The sequence below is a fragment of the Pleurodeles waltl genome, chromosome 3_1 (assembly GCF_031143425.1).
Source record: "Pleurodeles waltl isolate 20211129_DDA chromosome 3_1, aPleWal1.hap1.20221129, whole genome shotgun sequence".
Taxonomy (NCBI): domain Eukaryota; kingdom Metazoa; phylum Chordata; class Amphibia; order Caudata; family Salamandridae; genus Pleurodeles; species Pleurodeles waltl.
In genome coordinates, this window is record NC_090440.1 from 1,367,547,916 (window position 1) to 1,367,566,953 (window position 19,038).

Below are 19,038 nucleotides of genomic sequence, written 5' to 3' on the forward strand. Positions count from 1 at the left end.
AAGTAACTTGACTTGAATTTGTGATATTGTACATAAGTTGGCATAAGCATAGGTACTATGAGCTAATTACTTCTTGATTCACTATTTGAGTCATTCTTGTAAAAGTCGGTGTATTAAAGCTTGTAAATCATTATTGTGGATGCTAACCTTGTAGGAAACTAGCCTCTTTCTAGCTTGGTTACCCCCACATTTGGCCTGTTTGCCAGTGTGTTTGAGTGTGTCTACTGGGATCCTGCTAATCAGGACCCCAGTAGTTATGCTCTCTCCCTTAAATTATGGTTGTTGCATACTGGTAACCCAGTATTTCACCAAAAATTGGCAAACTGGTGCCCCTTATAAGTCCCTAGTATATGGTACTTAGGTACCGAGGGCATTCGGGTTCCAGGAGATCCCTATGGGCTGCAGCATTTCTTTTGCCACCCATAGGGAACCCATGCAAAGGCTTCTGCAGGACTGCCATTGCAGCCTGCGTGAAAAGGTGCATGCACCCTTTCACTGCCAGTTACACTGCACCAGGTCACTTATAAGTCACCCCTATGGCAGGCCCTCAAGCCCTGAGGGCAGGGTGCAGAGTACCTGTGTGTGAGGGCACCCTTGCACTAGCAGAGGTGCCCCTACGACCTCCAAGAACATTTTCCCAGACTTCATGAGTGCGGGGATGCCATTTTACACATACACTGGAAATAGGTCACTCCTAATTCCCAGCTACATAATGGTAACTCCGAACATAGCTATGTTTGGTATCAAACATGTTGGAATCATACCCAAAGGCTTTTGCAAGCATTGGTTGTATGATTTCATGCACTCTGTGGGCTCTTTAGAGGACCCCCAGTATTGCCATTCCAGCCTTCTGAGGTTTTCCAGGCAGCCCCAGCTGCTGCCACCTCTCAGACAGGTTTCTGCCCTCCTTTTGTTTGAGCAGCTCAAGCCCAGGAAGGCAGAAAAAAGGATTTCCTTTGGGAGAGGGTTGTTACACCCTCCCCCTTTGGAAATAGGTGTTACAGGCTTGGGAGGGGTAGCTTCCTTCCCCAGGCCACTGGAAATGCTTTGAAGGGCACATTTGGTACCCTCCTTGCATAATCCAGTCTACACCGGTTCAGGTACCCCCAGTCCCTGCTCTAGCACAAAACTGGACAAAGGAAAGAAAAGTGACCACTCCCCTGTCCAATACCACCCCAGGTGTGGTGCTCAGAGCTCCTCGAGAGGGTCCCTGGGATTTTCCATCTTGGATTTCAAGTTGGCAGCGGACTCTGGAAGCATCTGATTGTCCAGTGCTAGCAGGTGGTGTCACAGCCGTCCCCTGATAGGTGCTTTCCTGTTTAGCTAATCAATCCCCTTTTCAGGGCTATTTAGGGTCTGTCCTTTGGGAGGTTCCTCAGATTCAGATTGCAAGACTCCAGCAGGAATCCTCTGCATCCTTTACTTCACCTTCTAACCGAAGGAACTGCATCTGGACCCTCCAGGAACTCCACAAACTGGAACAACGAAGCAAAGACGACTTCTGCAACATTGTATCTTCAGCTCTTGCCAGCAAATGCAACTGTTTCCCGGGTGTGCATCCTCAGAGGACAGCCTGCCTTCAGCCTGCACCAGAAGAATGAACGAATCTCCCTTGGACTGAAGGAGTCACACCCCTGCTTCAGCAGGCACCTCTCTGCAACAACTACCATCTGCGTGGGTCCCCTCTCCTGATGAGTTGCATGGATCCTGCATCACGGGTGGTGGGCTGAAGTGGTCTTGACGGTCCTGACGTCCTACTGTCCAACTTTGGTGGAGGTAAGAGCTTGCCTTCCCAAGTAAGACAGTACCACTGTGCACCAAGTTTTTTACAGTTGCCAAGGCTTGTTGGCATCCTTCTATGAAATTCTTTGTGCACAATGTAGCTCCGGCCCCCAGCACTCCTTCCTGCGATGCACAGCTTCCTGAGTGGTTCTCTGGCGGCGTGGGATCCTTTGTTTTTGTGCTGCTTGGGCCTCCTTTTGCAACTCATTTGTCCCCGTGCTGGGGGACTCCTGTGTGCACTGGCTGGTCTTCTGTGGGCTCTCTGAGTTGCTGAGAGCCCCCTCTGACTCCTCCTCCTGGGTAGAGTCCACCAGGTCCCTCCTGGTCCTGGGCAGTGCCATTTTCCACCAACCGCTAGCTTTGCATGTGCCAAGGCTTGTTGGCGGAAACCAGCGATGCAAACCAGACTGCAATCATCCATCCGGTGTGGGATATCATCTGCACCAACCAGGAATCCGCATCCATTTTCTTGGGTGCAGTACTGACTGTTGTTCTTCACCAGTGGTTCTTCTTTTGCACCTTGATTTGAGTTAGCAGGGGCTCCTGTCCTCCCTGGACTCTTCTGTGCTTCTTGGACTTAGTCCCATTCTTCCACAGGTCTTTAGGTCCAGGAATCCACCCTTTGTGTCTTGAAGTATCTTCTGGTTCTTTTATTATCTTCTTTCTCATGTTCAAGGAGAGTTACTGTGATTTACTCCTGCTTTCTTGGGCTCTGAGGTGTGTTCTATTACTTACCTTTGGTGTTTTCTAATACTCCCAGCGACCCTCTAAACACCACACTTGCCTAGGTGGGAAACCGACATTCGCATTCCACTTTCTTAGTATATAGTTTGTGTTTCCCCCTAGGCCCATTTCCAACTATTGTGATTTTCACTAATTGCACTGTTTTCTAACTCTTTTTATGCCTATTTCTGTATACTAGTGTATATAATTTGTGTATTACTTACCTCCGAAGGGAGTATAGTCTCTATGGTATTTTTGGCATTTGTGTCACTAAAATAAAGTACCTTTATTTTTGTAACACTGAGTATTTTCTTTCATGTGTGTGAGTACTGTGTGACTACAGTGGTATTGCATGAGCTTTGCATGTCTCCAAGTTAGGCCTTGGCTGCTCATCCACACTACCCCTAGAGAGCCTGGCTTCTAGACACTGCCTACATTTCACTAATACAGGATAACTGGACCTGGTATAAGGTTACGTACCATAGGTACCCTCTACAAACCAGGGCAGCCTCCTCCCAAACCACTGTACTATATAGGTTACTTTTTACATTTTTCTTGTAATTGGTGACATTGGGTCATCCAGATAACTTGTGTAATGCCCGAATACTAGTCTTTCTCGATTTCCCATGTTGATGTTTTCCCACTACATTTGATCTTTTATATTTTGATTGAATAAATGCATGAAACATTCCATTTGCATACTACTTTAATATCATTGTTTATGGGAGTGGTGTTGCATTTTATTCAAGGGACCCCTGTTCCTTTAAAGTTAGTTTACTGCTCCACTCTAGGACACTCTACTTACTCCATGACACTACGCCACATCAGTCGATGACACATCATTCTCCTTTATGCCATTAACTTTGAGCCATGCTGAATAGTAGTCTCACTAGTGTACAGCATGGCTAAAACACATTGGCAAAGGCAATAGAACTTGCATAGGCGAGACCTATTGGCTTTGCCAATGCTTGTTTATAAAGTATGAACTTCAAGGTGACTTGCAATATCGTTATGTACGCAGAGGGTATTTTACCCCACATAATACATGGTCACACCACCAACTTTCCCACAAACCACTTAACACCTTAGTGCATAGCTTCTGTCATTCCAAGCTATTAAAGTAGAGCAGAAGAAAGAAAAGCAACATTACATTTTTTGCTTTAAACAGCTGCATTAATTATGCTCTGTGACCTGATCTGCCTTTTACCTTGGCTGCTAGCTCTGGCAGAAGGCATTGTAATGTCAGAACTCGACAGTAATAACCCTATCATACTCATTTTCTGATATGTTTTCTTTATAATGAGTGAATGTCTTTTCTTTATACGCAGTGACTTGGTGCATGACAAACAGCCGTTTCTAAAGAAATTAGTGACTGCAGTTAATCAGAGATTAGAGAATCCATGTTTATATAGCCTGTAACTCCAAGAGCGTCTTCAGTTGAAATGCTTCTAGTTATGACTGATGTGGAGCTGAGCTGCCCAAGATCACACACAGGAGTAGTAGTGTTATTAGAACTATGGTTTCCAAGCACAGTTTACAGCTGTTGTACCTAATCGCTTTTGATATCTCCAGTGCAGTTCCAATTGGCATGAGGCGAAGGGCATGATGGGTGTGGGGCGCAAAGGGTATGTTCTTCCTTTTTACCCTCCTACCTTTATTTGCTTGGTGCATGAAGATGCAAGGTTAATCAACATGTCATTTTGACATTTGAGCTAATTACTTTGTGAATGTAAATAACAATAAAAGATACTTTGAGACTGTGAAAACATGCCTTCCTTTCTCCCTAGTTCACTTCCAATATATATGATTGTGTATATTTATCGGAGCCTGCAGTTCGTAAACAACAAGTGATTTGTATAGGGTTGATTGAAAGACCCCAAGGCTGTCCCTGTCCCCCCCAGAAATTAACTGTCTCCTATGCCCCTGCATACAGATTCCTCGTTCCAGCCTTCCACCACAAGACAACAAACTGGGTGAGGACATAGCAAATTTACTTTACTTTGAAGAAAGTGGTATAACAGCCAGTGCAGCCATTAACATTGCACAATATACAATATAGCAAAAAAAAGAAACCTCAACACAAAACTGCACATATCCTATTTACATCCCTGACACCTCTAAAGACTGAATACAACTATGCTTCCTGTTGGGGTATCACATGACTTTTGGTCACACCTCACATCATCTCTGGGGTACCAGAGGCAGAGCTAGAAGTGTAGGGCCACCATCAGATTGCCCCTCCCCTTCCAACCATCCTTACCCTTGATAGGCTTCTCTTGAAGGAAAAGGCCAACTGGGATAGGTTAATTGCTAGAACAATAACTACTTTCATCACAATAATAGAAGCCAAAGATATCCGAAGTTTAGTGCAAGCTGATGCTAGCCCCATTAACCACCCACAAACCATGCTTCTGCTACTTCTTAGATGTCCTGCTTCTTATGCTAAAAGGCAGCCTGGTATCTAGGATGCTAGAGGCGCTATTGCCATTGAGGCAATACTGACTTAAGAGTCCTAGTTGCAGTGTGTGGTTTGCCTACAATTTGTCTTTCAGAGTGCCTATCCTACTTCCTTTTTTTTTACGCTCCCTTTTTAGGTCTGGCTTGACAGTGTAGTTGTCACCATACCTTATATGGAGAACAGAAAAAAGAATGTGAGAAACTCTATTGATAAAGGCGCATTGGCTCCACTCATGTTAATTATCTTGAGTACAGCATTTAACTGGGCAGAAGCTGTGTGTTTGCGCCGAAGTAGAGTATTTGCTGTGTTCTTATTAGAGCCAGAGTGGTTTCCCTTACCTAACATTCTGGGCAAATTGTTTCACTTTGAGTTGTCTTAGGCTGGTGCAAGTATTTCAGCTCTAGCAGCACATTAGTAATGCCCCAGACGTCTCTGTAATCATGGCCCTAGATCCAAAAACCTGCAAACTTGAACTAGAGTCAAATTCCATTATTCATAGCAGAAGTATTTAGGTGACAAGCCTGCTCTGAACACTCACATTTTTCACAGTAAACACTTTGGATCCCCAGGACTAGAGCATCAAGGGGACTCCTGGAAGCAAGGCCTGTAGCATGTGGTAGCTCACCTCATGCTACAAGCTTTTTAACTGCAGAAAATTTAATATATGATATTGGAGCTGAAATTGCCATGGCTGCTGGCACCAGACCACACTAGACCAAGCCAGGAACGGGTAACTTGCATGTCTGCTGCCTTCCTTTTATGTGGTAGCTGTTTCTCAAACTCCCGCTCTCTCTCCAAAATCAAAATTGTGGTTACCATGGTAGGCACATAAAATATAATTAAGTGTATATAGGGCAGACTTCCAAATGTATTGTTGCCTTCAACGGGACATGCAATCAGCCTGAGGTTTTGTAGAGTTACTAAAGAAGCCAGGCGAGCCTAGATTGGCCTTGGTCTGATAAATGCAAGCATCCCAGGAGGTCGGCTCTTTTTGCCATGTATTAGCTCTAGAATTACCACAGTTATCCAAGTAAGAAATGGAACAACTGGTTTAATTAGCCATTTGCAATTTCACTGTATTGGATTTGTGTAGTTACACATGCATGGCTTAATCTTTGAGAAAAGCAGATGATACTGACAAGATCAACCAGGTCGTCGCACAAAATGGAGGAGAAGTCACATGCCCATCCCAGAGTTACCTTCACACCCCAAAGAAGCTGCCATGGGGTGGGGCCCCTCTACATGATCAAATTGATCATAGCTTTGTCCTTGCAAGACCATCCCTGAACAGATGAGAGGAGATGTTTACTTGAGGTCTCAGCCTGCTCTCTGGGAAGGTTGGCTCCTAGTAATACTTATCAGCCAGGGATGAATGGCAGTTAGGGGACCCACAGTGGGTCTGCTGGTCACAGTGCCTATGGAGAATTAGCATATGAATGACAGGCCCCAAGCACCTTGTTCCTTCTAATTTGGAAGAAGGCCTTTAGCATTTCTTGGAAAGCATGCATGCTGAAAGACAGCGGGCAACATTCATTGAATGTGTTCCACCTTATGGAGCCCTGGGTGGGATTGAAGCTTCGAAGGAACCCTCATCAGTACTTCAGGACTGCCTGGTCATCCTATTTACTCACACTGGGTGGCCATCATCATTGTGAGGCCTGGAGGACTGCAATTTTGTTGTATCATGCCTTCTGGAAAGTGTTTCTGCTTAAACTGGGGGGCAGAGATACTAACCAGGCCAGAGTTCAGACTAAGGTCCAGGCACACAAGAGACCTCCGCACAGAGCCTCTACCTGGTCCCTGCTCATAACTTTTCATCTCAGTAAAACAAGGGAGCCCTCCCTGGGTTGGTGGAAGCCTGTCCTGGGCAAAGTGAGAAATGGTGGCCCGGCACATTGACCCAAGTTTCTGAATTCCCTCTCCTGGGTTGGCTGGTGCATGGGCCCCAGGTCCCAGATGTATTCATACCAGACCAACTCGGGCTCTGACCATGGCCCTTGTCATAGCTTCCTAAACCCAGCAAAATAGGGATTCTCACTCAGGACCAGAAGGACCATGTTCTAGCCACTTTGTGACATGGTGGGCAGGAGAAAAGAGCCTAGGGCTGAGTGCTTGTGCTCCCAAATCCTGGGGAAGCAGGGAAGCCCCCTCTGTACCTTAAGAACCCCCTCCTAGGCACGTAGAGACATGCAGGTCAGTATATAGGCCCCAGGCAACCCTCATTCTCACTTCAGACAAGCAACAGTGCTGACCTAAAACTCTGCAACAGGATTGGCCAGCAAATCCACCCGTGGTGACCCCATCGGAGTTCTGGTCTGGGGCCCTGACAGAATATTCTACCCTATCGAGAGCAGAGTCTGTCCATCTGGATGCTTGTGTGAGACTTCCAGGACCCTTTCAACCTCCAGGGGAAGCTACATCGATGGATAGCAGGTCAGCCACACCCTCCCTCTACTAAGAGCTACTAGTCTGTCTTGTAACCCATGCACACCAAGTGACAGAGTGGGGCTTTCAAGCAAATGCATCTGATTTCCTGCTTTCTAGAAATAGGGGTCTTTGGTTGGCAGTCAGGTTGCCCCCTGTCCAAGCAAGGACCCTCACTCTCATCAGGGTGAAGGAAAACTACCCTCAGTTAACCCCTATTCACCCCCTTGGTAGCTTGGCATGAGCAGGCAGGCTTAACTTCAGAGTGCTCAGTGTAAAGTATTTGTACAACACACACAGTAACTTAATGAAAACACTACAAAATGACACAACACAGGTTTAAGACAATAGAAAATATTCATCTAAACAAAACAAGACCAAAATGACAAAAATCCAACATACACAAGTCAAGTTAATAACTAAAAAGCAAAAAGTCTTAAATCCTTGAGAAAACAGGTAAAACACTGTTAGCGTTGAAAAATACCTGGGTAATGTCAAAATAACACTCACGGGCGAGTGTGCATTGCAAACAGTAAGGAGTGCATCGATTTCTCACCGGCAAGCAAGACCGTGCATCGTTTCTCCTTCTCCGGTCGGGTCGGCATGCATCTTTTTTCCTCCCCACACATGAGCGATGCGTCGATCTGGGCAGCACTCGGGTCCGGGCAGGCGTTGCATCGCTTTTCTGTGCCCGGCAAGGTTTGCATTGAAAATCCTGCTGCAAGGTATCAACAAAACCATGCAATGTTGGTTGCGACGTTAACAGACTCCGTCAGCATGTGTTGCGTGTTGTTCTTCCAGCTACGTGCATCGATTTAACAGCAGCGATGCCCGTGGAGCATTGTTTTTCAGCCGCATCTCAGAAGGTGTGTCAATATTTTCCCAGCACAGCGGTCTGTGGGTGGATTTTCAGTCTTGGTCTACCAACTTCACCTTTCAAGGACTCAGGAACTGGATAGGGCACCACTTGGCAGGACAGGAGTCTCAGCAGAGAGTCCAGGTGCTGGCAGAAGACGTCTTTGATGGCCCTGAGACTTCAACAACAGGAGGCAAGATCAGGACAAGCCCTTGAAGATTTCTTCACAAGCAGGAAGGCACACAATGTCCAGTTTTTGTCCCCTGGCATAGGCAGAAGCAGCAACTGCAGGATAGCTCCACAAAGCACAGTCTCAGGCAGGACAGCACTTCTCCTCAGCAATTCAGCTCTTCTCCAGGCAGAGGTTCCTCTTGATCTTCAGAAGTGATCTAAAGTCTGTGGTTTTGGGTGCTCTTCTTAAACCCATTTTGACCTTTGAAGTGGGCCTACTTCAAAGGAAAGTCTCTCTTGTTTGTGAAATCCTGGCTCGTCCAGGCCAGGCCCCACACACACACCAGGGGACTGGAGATTGCATTGTGTTAGGGTAGGCACCGCCCTTTCAGGTGTAAGTGACCACTCATCCCCTCCCTCCTAGCACAGATGGCTCAATAGGATATGCAGGCTACACCCCAGCTCCCTTTGTGTTACTGTCTAGAGAGAGGTGCAAACATCCCAACTGTCAAAATGACCCAGACAGAGAATCCACAATGAGGCAGAGTCACAGAATGGTTTAAGGAAGAAAATGCCCACTTTCTAAACGTGGCATTTTCAAACACACAATCTTAAAACCAACTTTACTAAAAGATGTATGTTTAAATTGTGAGCTCAGAGACCCCAAACTCCACATGTCTATCTGCTCCCAAAGGGAATCTACACTTTAATAATTTTTAAAGGTAGTCCCCATGTTAACCTCTGACAGAGGTAGGCCTTGCAACAGTGAAAAACGAATTTGGCAGTATTTCACTGTCAGGACATATAAAACACATTAGTATTTGTCATACCTTAAACATAAACTGCACCCTGCCCATGGGGCTACCTAGGGCCTACTTTAGGGGTGTCGTACATGTAAGAAAAGGGAAGGTTTAGGCCTGGCAAGTGGGTACGCTTGCCAAGTCAAATTGGCAGTTTAAAACTGCAAACACAGACACTGCAGTGGCAGTCTGAGCCATGTTTATAGGGCTACTAATGTGGGTGGCACAACCAGTGCTGCAGGCCCACTAGTAGCATTTGATTTACAGGCCCTGGGCACCTCTAGTGCACTGTACTCGGGACTTACCAGTAAATCAAATATGCCAATCATGGAAAGCCAATTACATCGCCATTTTATACAGGAGCACTTGCATTTTAGCACTGGATAGCAGTGGCAAAGTGCCCAGAGAAACAAAAACAGCAAAAACAGAGTCCAGCACACATCCACAACCTGGGAAACAGAGGCAAAAAAAATTAGGGGAGACCACACCAAGAATGAAAAGTCTAACACTGCAGCACTTGTCAGGTTTAAACTTTCAAATAAGCTCTCATTGGGGCTTCCAGTGTAAATCTGAATCTCTCATTCCGTGCCTCTCATTATTTTCTCTACTGCCCATTCCTATTATTTCCTCTCCTACCATTGTATAATGGTGAATTCTCACCCGCAAATCAGAGCACTGTCAGAAAGCGGGGCTACACAAAGTGTCTCATCACAAACCATATCTTTTTACTTTGGTCATTCTAGGTAATTTGTATTTTGAAATCCTGCGCCGGAAGTTGCAGCTGCTTTACTCCTTCTCGCTCCGCAGGTAAAATGGTCATCAGAATTAGATATGATGTGTTCTGGACCAAACTCTCTAGTCCAAATTTGTCTTAAAGTCAATGAAGTATACAATTTATTTGCACAATAGTGAGAATGTCCTTCAAAAAGTGAGATTGAATGGGATTCACATCAAATTACATTGTACACAAATATTTGAGACTTGCAACTTGTACAGAAGCCTAAGACTGAGTCTCACATTCAATGAGTGAATCTGTGCTCCAAGATGTAAAACTCACCCTGGGTGAGTGAGACTGTGCTCCAGGAATTTCTGTACACTGACAAACCGGGGTAGTATTAGATAGCCTGGAGTGTTCTAATACCTAATCAGGCATTAGGATCAATCTTGTACCAGTCGTTCAACAACTGTTCAGCTCACAATGCAAATTTGCCTTGAGCCTATAGTCTTCCACAGAATCCATATTTTTAAAAACAGTTTGGTGTATTTTTTTGTGGTTGGGCAGTGAGTCGAAAAGCTGTAGAACAGTTTCCACTAGTAAAACGGCTTCACATGAGCAAATTCCATGAACATTTCATGATCTAAAGAACAAATATCTTGTTATTATCAGTCTTTCTCTTGACTGAGCCCCATCTCAAATATCAAGAACTACAGCATGATTAACCCATCTGCCATCTTATTTTTCTCTTTAAGTGTTTCTTCAGGTGGAACCTCAGAGAACTCTCAACAGGGTTATTACAGTCTTACTCCAGTGGCCTCAATGGCAGGCAAGGCGAGTAGGCAATCAACCTAGATATTTATTGGACCAAGATACTGCCATAAAGAATTTTAAAAATCAGGATGAGTGCTGGAATTTAGTCTGCCCACGTCCCAAATTGAAGATCTGAAGCTACCAGTCCCCGTGAAGAGTAATCTTAACTTGTTCTCAAAATTTGATACATTTTACTGGCTGTGTAGCAAATTTCTACATCTATCGAAGCCAACCAAATATCTTCTTTGCAGCACCAAAGTAGAAGATGTCACAATATTTGAACTCAGAACACAATCTAGTACCTGCGATAGTAGCTCTCTCCTCTTCAGATTAAAGAATAAGTCATTTTGGCTACTAGCAAAATATGGAATTTACAGGTTATTGATATACAACAACATTTTAAATCTCAATGTTTCTAAAACATAATCATTGCTTTTGGGTCATATCGCTTCCTGATTATCAGTCATTTGGACTTTGTTCATGGAAGGAATCCTCACTTCAGCAGACAAAAAATAGCGATTATTGGCTTCTGGATGGATAATGACCTCAATTTGTTAACTATGTTAATAAAGTTGCATATGCCTGCTTTCTTCAGATGTAGTCTCTTAAGAAGATCTTCTGTTTAATTGCAGTACAATTAAGAGCCTTGGTGATTAATGCAGCTGTTATTTAAAGAATGGACTATGCTAACTCATACTGACCGAACCTCTCAACTGCCTCTATTTATTCCCTGCAACATGTACAGAATATGGGACTTTAGCATGTTTTAATTTCCGAAAGTTTGATAGGATGTCAGAATGCACTACACAGTCCTCCCTGACTATATGTGTGTAAATGGACCCATAATAAGGTACTCTGTTTTTACCACAGGGCATTTTATGGGTCCAATTATTTTATTTTGGAGGAAGCCAAGGTATATTCTTAAGTGATCACCATGGTCTGCCTCTATGCCTCTGCTGGCTTTATGGGTTCTCAAAACCAAAAGTGTGAGTGTGTGTTTTTGGCAATGACTCTCTCACTGTTGAATTCCCTCTGTGTTTGGCTGCTTTCAGTTTATAATCTTGAGCGGTTAGGGAATGGCCTCAAGAGCCATCTTTTCTGCTAGACTCGTCACTTCCTCCTTTCAGTGGTTTCTCAATTCCAAGCACCATGATATTATGGGTGAAGGTGTTGCACCTTGTAAGTTCCTCATTTATTCCTTTACATGCTCACATATTTAAGAGTCCACCTGGACTTCAAAACACTAAACATTGTTAAGAATAAACTCACTTGTTTTTACCTTGTTAGAGAGAGGGTAATAGCAGTGCCCCCTATTATCCAACAACGTATGACAAATGCTCAGTTTTCAAACTGTGCCCTTGGAACTAACCACCAAGGGTTTGGACTTACCAATGTTAAGGACATCCAATTACCTTGATTCTAGACATGGAAAGAGGAGATCAGGAATGGAAAGTGCTGCTGCAGCAACTTCCATAACACCCTTTCTAAACTAAGATGTTATAAGAAATATTTATGATTCATTAAATGTTTGTTTAATGTCATAGATGGTTTGCACAAACAAATGATTACACTGCACTTTATAGAATCGTGTTTCCTTAAAGTTGGCCAGATGAGGTCTGAATTAGGCCCGTCTCCCTCTTGGTTTTAAATGTGATGGTGTTTTAATTTCTCTACACACAGCGAAATGTCAACATATTCAACCTTTAGAGAAGCTGTGTTGCTCTTGGTAACCGGAGAGAAGCCTTCCAACAAAATATAACTGTTCAAGATCATTCCCGCCTATACTTTCCATGAGTTTATCATTGTTGATGCGTAACTAGATGAGTATTGTCACATACAATGACATTAGTTCAAAAAGGGACTTATTAATATTCATTTAGGGGGTGGTGGTAGGATGATGTTTCATTATATTCCGTGTTGTGATTTGCTGCACCCATGTTATCATTAATCACCTCATGATGACTGTGTGTTCTTCCCTGTGTATTTTCTTATAAAAAGGGCTCATTCTGAAGGTAAGCAAGATTTAGTTCAAAACTGAGACTCAGACTTACTTGCCTAAACCTAGGGAGCCTGACTTAGTGGGCTAGACTTGATAAGTGAGTGAATCAATCTCTTGATTCTTAGACAGAAGACACATGTCAGTCTGTTTCATGCTTTGGACCTAAAATATTTTGCCAGATTTTATGCTGTTTTTAACCGAGCTTCCTGCTAATTCCTTATTTTGTTTCACTAACTATACATTTGCCTTCTGGAATGAATTTGAATATGTAATAAGCCTTCATGGTTGCTAACACGCACCCTGTCTCAAGAAAGCTTATTTAACTACATTTTATGATAGTTTTGATGCTATTAAAGGCACAGTATTTCATCTATTCTTGAGGGTAACACTGCTCCTCATCCCGTGAAGGCTCTGTACCTACTGTCTTTTCAGATTCTGAAAGATAGCATCAACATATTCAAGATGTATCCCGGAGTCATCAGTGCATCTTGTACAGGCATCATGTAAATATTAAATATTATGGATGATAAAAAAAATACTTTTTCCACACCAGTCCTTTCATAGTGGCTAATTGGCTATCTAGCACTACCAGGGAATTCCTGTAGGCAAGAAAGTACTCAAACCATTGAAGAGCATGCATGTATGTAGGTCTGTAGTATTTCTATACCATAAACCTAGCCAGGGCCGGCTTTAGCGCTGGTGGCACCCTGTGCAACAGACTTTTTTGGCGCCCACCCCATGAACACCTCTTCGGATTCACTCATTACTACCCAGCAAATGTGCCCCTCATCTCTCCATAGCCCCACTTTCACATACATTAATTTGTTTTAAAGTGCTTGTAAAGGCTAGCCTTACTAATCCGCTCAGCTATCCACGTAAAATATAGTTCTGTTCTTTGCAACAGGCATATTAACCATCTATACTATATTATGGTGAGTTTAAGGTGCTCTAGACAAAACTCTCATCTTGCTCCCTAGCAGGAACATTAATCACAAGAGGTATCCTGAGATTTACATTTTTTCCTGAAGGCTGGAAGTGCAAGGAACATTTCAAAATTGCAAGTTTTGAAAGTCATTGCTAAACACAGCGGACCCCCTGAGGTCAGCGCCCCCCAATTCAAGTCAATTCAATTCAAGTCAGCACCTGGGGTGGCCACACCACCCTGAAACTGGCCCTGATCCTAGCCAAAAAGCATAGAGTGCTGTACAAGGTCAAAGACAAGCATAAAGTCAATAAGAGAGAGGAGAGGTAGCTAGTTTGTGGACTATCAATGATTGTTATGTAGTTTTCTTTAAAGAGATGCTTCTTTCAAATATTTCCTAAATTGGAGCAGCGTTGGGGCATTTCAGATGTTTATGGGGATGTTGTTCCAGATTCTGGTTCCAGATTCTGGTTGCATAAATGGAAAAGGCCCGATGCTTGGTTGTTTTTCTTTTTTTTTATACTTCGTGGTCTGCAGTCAGATGGAGTCCTAGCTGCAATGATGACGTGAACCATAAGGGATGTAAGCTTGCCTGCAAGATAAGTGGGGATGCTGGTTGTGATGGCTTTGTAATCCACGCAGTTAGGTTTGAAGATGGCATGGGCTGGCAAGGAAAGCCAATAGATTTCCGTCAGGATGGGGGTGATGTGAATGTATTTCTTCAGTCCACGGATGAGACGTGCTGCAATGAGCAGAATGTTGCAAAAGAGTGCCAGTGTGGTGTCTGGGAGGCCATGGAGTTGTTATAATTATCATGCTTTTTCATTCCGGTATCTCCAAAGATAAACTATATATGTTGATTATTTAGATATGAATGTTGAAATATAAAAAGCACATTTAATATTGTAATAATTCATTGCAACATGCTAATCAAGTCGGCTTGACTATACCCATGTTATTTTGTATGAATGATATTCTTTATTCTTGTGTTTTAAATAATGAATCAGGGTCCAGATGTTCTAACATTAGTGTTTGTGATTACCAAATAGTAAATTTTTGCAATTCGCTGTTTGGAATCACAAACACTAATGTACTAAAGTGTATTTAACACTTTTTTGTGATTCCCAGTGGGTCGCAAATAGACTTACCTCATGAAAATAATGAGGCAGGTCGCAGTTTGCTACCCATTTCGAATCGCAAAAATTACAGGGATGGTGGCCTGCAGTGGTCAGAAGACCTCTACGTCTGTGATTGCTTTTAAATAAAACAATCTATTTTTAACGCAGTCTGTTATCCTTGAAAGAAAACAGGATGTGTTTCAATCAAAAAAGAAAAGTTTTCTGTAGGAGTAGACAGTGGTTTGCTCTTCAAAAATATTTTACAACCATTCGTAAAGGGGAAGGGGTCCCGTGGGACCCCATCCCATTTGTGAATGGGTTACCACCAGCCTTAAGTTGGTGTTAAAGTGTGAATGGTTTACATCCACATTTTGGTCACAAAACATTTGCATATACTATTCAGATTTGGTTTTAGGAAGAGACTGTCAACACCAGAGCAGTACGCGCTCTATTGGCGACAAAAATGCAAAAACCCAGCACTCTCAAAACAAAGTGATTTATGCATTGTGCTGATATGTTGTGGTTTAACCTTTTGCATTGCAGAGTTCAATCCTGAAAACATATTTTTAATATGCTTACAAATACTGTTCCTTTGCAATGTATTGCTGCAGGTTTTCAGAGTGTGTTAGGGTGTGGCCCCTTTCCAGGGCCTTCCAGAGACTTTCCCTGCAACATGCCTGGGCATGGTTCTGGGCTGGGCCAAGACTCTATAAAAGAGAGCCAGCCCAACTCCCAGTGCTAACTATTCAGAGGTCCCGGTGCAGAGCAGCAGCTTCTTCCTGAGCTCCTGTCCCGGCGGCCTATTTGGATCTTCCAGTCTTCTGCCCTTCATCCTTCATTGGTGATCATTGTTCCAGGCGGTAAGACGGTGGTTGGACTGTCCCGACACCGTTATTGAGAATTTTCATATTCTTGGTTTAATTCTTAAAAGAGTAACAGATTACTTGCGTGCTACCATTTCTTAACATTTATATGGTAGTTTACAAATAGGCAAGATGCGAGATTTGTTTCATAAAGGTTTGGCTTTGTTATTCATTGCGTGCTACCATTTCTTGACATTGGCATGGTGGCTTAAGAATCGGCAAGACGTGCAATTTGTTTTATGGGGTTTAAACATTGTTGTCCATTGCGCGCTACTATTTCTTGACATTTACATGATGTTTTACAAATTGGCAAGACGCGCAAATCGTTTCATGAGGATTTAACTTTGTTGTTCATTGCATGCTACCATTTCTTGACATTTACATGGTGGCTTAAGGATCGTCAAAAGAAGCGCGATTCATTTCATTGTACTTTGATCTTGTTATTTATTGTGAGCTGTTATTTCTTGACATTTACATCGTGTTTTACGAATCAGCAAGACGCGCGATTCGATTAATGATGATTTGACTTTGATATTCATTGCGTGCTACCATTTCTTGATATTTTACATGGTGACACTCGAATTGGCAAGACGCACGATTCTCTCCTTGAGTTTATTTCATGTTGTTTATTGTATGCCACTATTCTAAGATATTTATTATGTAATATTCGAGTTGACAAGTTATGTGATTTGTTTCCTGAATCCATATTGTGTTATTCATGGTGCACAATCCTTTTATGGTGTTTACTATATATATATATATATATATATATATATATATATATCTGCAATATGCGCATTTTGTGTTGAGACATTTTAAGAGTACACAGAAGGCCAGAGTTTCTAGATGCTATATTGTATGGTCCTAGTATACATTCTCAAAACAGGATTTATATGACTGGTTTCAAATTTTGTCAGAATGTTTTTCTGATCCTCATGTAAAGGAAAGTACTTGAATAAGAAAGTTTTCATTTAATTCATCTTGATTCCCCTACAGGTATCTGGCCATCTTGAAACTTAGTCATTTTAAACTTAACTCTTAGATTGTTCATGTTTTCAGAGTGACTAGGCTTAGAATCATAGCCTAGTATAGATTTCAGGAGATATAATTTTCATATTGTGTATTCTAACCTTTTTCTTACTAAAGGTCTCCTTCCCAGCTGTTCCCTTCCTAATCCCCTCTTCCCCTCTTGAACTCTCTCAGTCTCTGTGATTTATCTATCAGGGTCTTGGAGCTGTTCAGTGGTGGACATGTTGGGAACGTGCACAGACCCTGAGGATCTGGTGACTCTGACAGCACCCTCAAAAAACCCTTCCAAATACTGAATTGGAAAACCCAAATTGCAATTCAGTAACACGTTACCAAATCGTGATTTGGGCTTTGTAGATCCCAACAAGCATTTTTCTAGTTGCAAACAGCCCAATTCTGAGAATCGGCCATTTGCAACCAAAAAATGCTTTTTATACCTCTGGCCCCAGGTTTACAAGAAGCTGGGAATTTCACTTCAGTTTATGGGGTTTCTGGTTGGCTAGGGTATGCACCTAAGCCAGGCAGAACCCACCCACTCTAGTCAGGGCCAGGGAGTTACAGGTCCAAGATAACCCCTGCTCAACCCCCTGGTAGCTTGGCACAGGCAGTCAGGCCTAACCTAGAGGCAATGTGTAAAGAGTTTGCGCAACACACGTGACACAATAAATACACCACAAAGAGAACAGAATACCAAGTTAAATAAAAATAAACTGTATTGTACACAGCATTGTTAGAGCAAACACAACATGTCAGTAATACCCTGCTACCAAAGCAGTTGTCAGAACGTTACACAGTACTGTTGCTCTGCAGAAATCATCAATAGTCACATAGAACACATAGGTTACTAATTATTCTACAACATAAGCAGTAGTCAGAAAAACACTACCAAAATGCACATATCAGGGAAAGAATGCATATCAACACAATTGTATAAAGTTACAGTGAACACATTACTACTAAAGCATTTGCCGTAGGGAACATACCTTAACAAATGTCTATAGAAGGAACATCTGCACATAATGGTAATCCTAAGGCTGCACATATCCTCATAATTGTGCCAGGGGGCAGTGAATATATCCTCCTACATGCCCAAAGTGGATGTAGGGATTTACCCTCAATAATTATGACCTCCACAATCCCCCTACGAGGAGGGGGGAGCCCCAAGACAGGTGAGTCCCCAACATCAGAGATCCTATGCTCCGGTCGGGATTAAGAACACCTCAAGGACCCTCCCACAAGCAGTTGGTAAGATGTGCTGGGCTCCCAAAGAGAAACTTGTGGGGACGGGAGCCTCCGGTGAGGCTTCCTTCCCAAACCACGAGCGCACAACAACAAGAGGTCCAGCTGAAGACGGGGACCTCCAGGAAAGTTTCTGAGCCGTACCTGGTGATCCTCATTGTCCGGGCCCCCCCCCGCCTTCACAGCACCAGCGTGGCAGCTCCTGTCTGCAGACATCCTCTCTTTTTCAGCCATCTGGGCCCCAGGAGAAGGGAAGCACTCTCAGCAGGTGTCTGCCTGTGCCGCAGGGGCACCCCCCTAGAGCACGTCGCCTGGGGGTACTTCTGAGAGCCCATATCGAACATGCTTGAGATTACACGTTACCCGGTTGCAGCAGTGATTTACTTGCTCAGCTGGGCGATGGCAGCGCTTTCCAAGGCCCTTAATGCATCAAACAGAAGGCTTGAATTTCTCCCAATGCCCTGGTCGCGGCAGTGATTCCTTTAGCACAGAAAGCACAGGAAGCACTCCCAGGGGCCTAGTCATTAACACAAAGGAGCTTCAAGGCACTCTAAGGTAATAAGGAAAAATGCTCATCAGGCTGTCTGGAATCAGGGCACAGCACTCCTTTGTGCTGAAGAGAAAATAGATGTAGTGGGCAGGGGCAACAGCACCCAGCCCCTGGAGGACACAAGGTGGAGTACAGAGTGGTAGGGCCCAGCAACAGGCCAGCACAAAGGGAATGCAGCCAGTGGCAGTTCCTCCTAGTGGCCCAACAGGTCACAGGTCAGCACAGCAGCAGCAGTCCATAGTGGTTCCTGGTTAATCCTTCCAGCAGCATTCTGTGCCCAGTATGTTTCTTTTATGTCCTTATGAGGAAAAATCTCTTGTACGAATTCTCAGTTTTGCAAAGCATTTTCAAAGAGGGAGAGAGGAGGTTTCAACCAGTTACAACTGGTTCTGGGAGTGTCCCTTCTCTCCTCCAGCACAGGCTCCAAACATCAGTTAGGGGTAAACTAGCCCTTTGTGTGAGGCCAGGGCACAGCCTTTACAGATGCAAGTGTGCTCCACCTCCCCTTCTCTCAGCCCAGAAAGACCGTTCAACAGATGCACCTCTGTGACACCTCCTCCCTCCCTGTGGACAGGC